Source organism: Elgaria multicarinata, chromosome 3 (genome assembly GCF_023053635.1).
Source record: "Elgaria multicarinata webbii isolate HBS135686 ecotype San Diego chromosome 3, rElgMul1.1.pri, whole genome shotgun sequence".
In the NCBI taxonomy this organism is placed as follows: domain Eukaryota; kingdom Metazoa; phylum Chordata; class Lepidosauria; order Squamata; family Anguidae; genus Elgaria; species Elgaria multicarinata.
The window spans coordinates 155,882,204-155,887,130 of record NC_086173.1 but is presented as its reverse complement, the minus strand read 5'-3'; the positions used below and the strand labels follow the sequence as shown (position 1 = coordinate 155,887,130).

General features: G+C 44.2%; 1 protein-coding gene across 1 annotated transcript in view; it reads right to left on the bottom strand.

Annotated features, from left to right (window-relative positions):
- The window catches only part of LOC134396195 (zinc finger protein 883-like), a 162,393-nt gene that overhangs the window by 68,023 nt on the left and 89,443 nt on the right, over positions 1-4,927 (bottom strand). The window lies entirely within an intron of this gene.

Genomic DNA, 4,927 nt, shown 5'->3' with positions numbered 1-4,927 from the left:
TAGATTGTTTTTCTGGGCAAAATGACAGGGTTGACATCTCCTATTACTTACAGTTGGAAGATTCTTAAAATACCTTAACAGGATCCAAATCCTTGGTAGATTCCAGCATATGAATAATCAGCCTGATGTGATTGCTGGAAAAGTGGATGCTAAATTCCCTGTTCCAATCTTTTAACTTTAGAAAAATCCAACGGGCCCTAGGTCTGAGGTCGTTTCTACACCTGCCTTTTTCCCAGGATCATCCCGGGATCATTCCTGTTCATCCAAATGACACACAGGGGATCCCAGGAGCAGGCAGGGATGATCCCTCCATTTTCCTGGGATAATCCTTAGGTATAGAAAGGGCCTGAGACTCCAGAAATTTGATCCTGATCTCTTAGTAATTCCAAATAAAAAAAAAACTGGAATATTTTCCCCATCTTATTGATGAACGTATGCAGCTACTAAAACGATTGGATTGCACTACGGTGATTTCCAGGTTTAAACTGTTTGCAATCGTTTTGCTGTATATATCATAGAATCATAGAATAGCAGAGTTGGAAGGGGCCTACAAGGCCATCGAGTCCAACCCCCCACTATTGTTAGCCTCTGCCTGGAGCTGGTGGGATGGGTTGATAGGAAATTTACTTGTGTGAATCCATACACATTTTAGATGATGCAAAATGCTAAATTCAGTTGAGGCACATGCTTGTAGAATTTATGTGGGAAGTGTTTGCTTTCCTCGTTCAATTTAGCTTTCCAAACATCCTGTTTCTTGTATCCAAATGCCAGAGGAATTAGTCTTTGCCCCCCACCCCAAATGACCATGAGTCCTGTGTTGCCTTAAAGCAGGGGTGAGCAACCCATGTCCCTAATGCCATATACGGCCCTCAGCCCAATTTCAAAAGCCCTCTGCATGGGATCAGTTGAGACCACCAGTGACAGTGGTCTGTCCCTCCCCCGGATGCCTGCTGGGCACACAGGAAGAATGGGGTGGGGAGAGAAGGGGGTGGTTCTGCCCACTTTTTGATCTGCCCCTTCACCAATGGCCTATTAATTTATTTATTTGCATTTCTGTAGCTGAAGCTCTCTGAGCGGTTCACAAAAGTCAAAACTAACAAGTACAATTCAAAGTATAAAACAGACAAGAGTATAAAAAACACAATTTAAAAGAACAATGTAAAAGCACAACCAGGATAAAACCAATCAGCAATGCAGAGATTTATACAGATTTAAAACAGCAAAGTTAAAAGACTAAGATGATATACTGTTAAAATACTGGGAAAATAAAAAGGTCTTCACCTGGCGTCCAAAAGAGTATAATGTAGGTGCCAGGCGGACCTCTCTGGGGAGCTCATTCCACAGCCAGGGTGCCACAGCAGAGAAGGCCCTCCTCCTGGTATCCACCTGCCTCACTTCCTTTGGGAGGGGCTCATGAAGAAGGTCCCCTCAAGGTGATCTTAGTGTCCAGGCAGGTACATATGAGAGGAGGGGTTACTTCAGATAGCCTATTACCCCGCAAAGATAACCTTCAAGGGAATGTGGCTCTTGGCAGAAAAAAGGTTCCCCATCTCTGCCTTAAAAACTAAGGGCACAATCCTATCAATTGCATGTTGCTGCTTGGAGACTTCCGAGATTCCTATGCTCTGCTAGGCTGAAGCCAGTAGGGCAGGAGGAGGAGGAGCGGAAGCAATCTTCACCTCTCTGTCCACTGTTTTTGACCATTTTCGCCAGATAGGCTTCTCAGACGGTCTAGTGAGGGTGATTTGGATGGGGAGGGGAGGCTGGAGGAGGCTCATGACATCTCGTATCCTGGCGTCTCCAGTCTCCACCCCTCCCACCCGTCGGACGCCCCCTTTCCTCCTCTGAGGTTGCTTCTCTGATCTCCGACGGCAGCCAGCCCTAGGGAGGCAGGTTGGATCTCCCCCTTGTGAAGTTATAGTGCTGCCGCAGGCCTCAGAAGGATATTCCTGAGCAATCCTACTAGGGTCCCTGAGATACTCACCAAGGGACCATAGGATTATTTATCATATTTTTAATCATCATCATCTATTTGTTACCCGCCTCTACCTCTGGATCGAGACAGGGTACAACACAAATGCAACCACCATAAAATACATATAATTGATTAAAACATTTAAAACTAATACATTATTAAAAGCAGCACATTATTAAAAGGCATCTTAAAATTCCACTGGGTAGGCCTGCCGGAAGAGATCAGTCTTTATGGCTTTCTTAAATTCCGGAAGACTGTTAAGTTGACGAATCTCTCCCGGCAGGCCATTCCACAAACTGGGAGTGGCAGATGAAAAGGTCCTCTGGGTAATGGTTGTCAGCCTTGTTTTTGTTGGCTGGAGTAAATTCTTCCCAGAGCACACAGCAGGAGACAGCGGCAACTTCCGTCTTTAAAAATAAGTTGGTCTTACTGGGGCATATTTTTGTCGCGCAAAGAAAGCTAGAAGGGGTGGGAGGCGTGCGGGAGGCAAATGCCGTCATGAGTGCGACACACAAAAATCCATGAGTGCCCAGTAACAAGCGTGCAATAAAACACTCGTCTGATGTTTGGTCTGGAAACAAAGCCCTATGAAGAGAGACCGAAAGAACTGGGCATGTTTAGCCTGGAGAAGAGAAGATTGAGGGGAGACATGAGAGCACTCTTCAAATACTTAAAAGGTTGTCACACAGAGGAGGGCCAGGATCTCTTCTCGATCCTCCCAGAGTGCAGGACACGGAATAACAGGCTCAAGTTAAAGGAAGCCAGATTCCAGCTGGACATCAAGAAAAACTTCCTGACGGTTAGAGCAGTATGACAATGGAATTGGTTGCCTAGGGAGGTTGTGGGCTCTCCCACACTAGAGGCCTTCAAGAGGCAGCTGGACAACCATCTGTCAGGAATGCTTCAGGGTGGATTCCTGCACTGAGCAGGGGGTTGGACTCGATGGCCTTGTAGACCCCTTCCAACTATGCTATTCTGTGATTCTATGATGGAGCTCTCAGTTCATAGAATCATAGAATATTAGAGTTGGAAGGGGCCTATAAGGCCATCGGGTCCAACCCCCTGCTCAATGCAGGAATCCACCCTGAAGCATCCCTGACAGATGACAACCTGGTTCCATTGTCGTACAGTATTGTCAACATCGCTCTCCAGGGCTTCAGGCAGGATTCTTTCGCAGCCCTATCTGGAGATGCTGAGGGCCCAGAGAGCTTTGGCTATTGGGCGGTATAGAAATCCAATAAATAAATAAACAAATAGCCTCCAAAATAGTTTCAACAGCTTGGATAGCTCCTTTAGAGTTCTGGCTGGGTCTGACTGAAACGATTGAAATCAGAAACACCAGTCTCCGCTGGTGGCCACAAATTGCCCACTCCTGATCTAAGGATTCCATATGAAGCGGCATCCCTTGATTTTCTGTGTTTAGCCCTAGAGAAATGATGACACAAATGCCACAGAGAACACATAACATCCAACGATTTAGACACCAGAATCCTTACCTACCAAGTCGGCCTCTCTGTCACCCTCTGGCTTGGCCTCCTGCGAGAGATGCACCTCCATGGCGGCTGAGGAATCTTGCCCTATTTATTTATTTATTTATTTATTTATTACATTTCTATACCGCCCAATAGCCGGAGCTCTCTGGGCGGTTCACAAAAATTGTCCAAGCCCTATCCAAGCCCTGACTTATGTGAGTTAACGGCCTCTTCTTCTGAAAGCCCAAATATCTGTAATAGGAAGAGGAATACAATTCAGGACACAGCGAGATGTATGAGAGCCAATGACCAAAGATAATGGCACTCAGACCTTTAACAGCATTTGAACTAGCGTGGTTAATGGTAGGGGAAGGAGGGAATAGTATCTTTAGTGTATGCTATATTAATAGATGCCCAGATGGGCACAATGGAGGGCTTGAGGAAAGTGTGGGAAGGAGTCTTGAGGGTTATATATTATTTATAAACCCTTTATTCACTATACCAGTGAATTAGCAGAATAGCAGCGGTTCTTAACTATGAAAGTCAGCAAAGACCAAATTAACTTCAAGACAGAGTCTATTTTGTTTGGTACAAAAATAAAGTATTTTACTGATAGAAAATAACACAGTTTATGGCAATACAAATTTACACCAACATACTCACACACTTGGTCATACAGATTACAGCAGGGCTCACAGCAGTAGAGAGGGAATATTTTAATCTGGTTACAAAGCTCCAAAACTCTCTTTATATACACTTCCCTGAACAAATGATGAAACCACTAATTGGCAATGGCAAGACAATTAGACTTTTGCATCATCCCAATAATTCAATAAAGTCCACCTGCAAACTTGACCTTTAAGCTGATTGACTGATGCTGAGTCTTCAGTTTCTTCCAGGTTTTACAGGCTTGTACAAAGATATGGAAATCACAAAAAACCAGTCCTAATTCAGGACTCCAACACCCCTTCTTTTTTGGGTTTTCCACTATTTCACCACGTTACAACATTTGTACAGTTAATCACATTTTTAGCCCTGCCTGAAACCTAACGTTTCACAAATCTCCCAATGTTTGATGGCTCCTAACGGTTTTGTAAAGACGTCTGCCAAATTATTCTGGGACTCACAGTAGACTATGTGTTTTAAACTTTAACAGTCACTGGCTTCACCACTGGGACCTTAAAGTCCTTTATTGCTGGATCAGTCAAGTAACTTTACCACTCACCAGCACCATACTTAGCCTTTTTGTAATTCGCCACACAACTCTTGCTTCTTGGAACTTCCATGATTTTGGCTTACTTCCAATCATCAACATTCCAACGTTGCTTTTCTATCATTTGCACAGCCAATGCCAATTTGAATCAAAATAGCACAAAAATTCTCATCTGACCTCTGCAGAAAAATTTCTCCAGTGCTCCAAGGTTCGAGATACCTTAAGATTCCCTTAGACACTCCAGGCTGAATTTGTTTTACTACATAG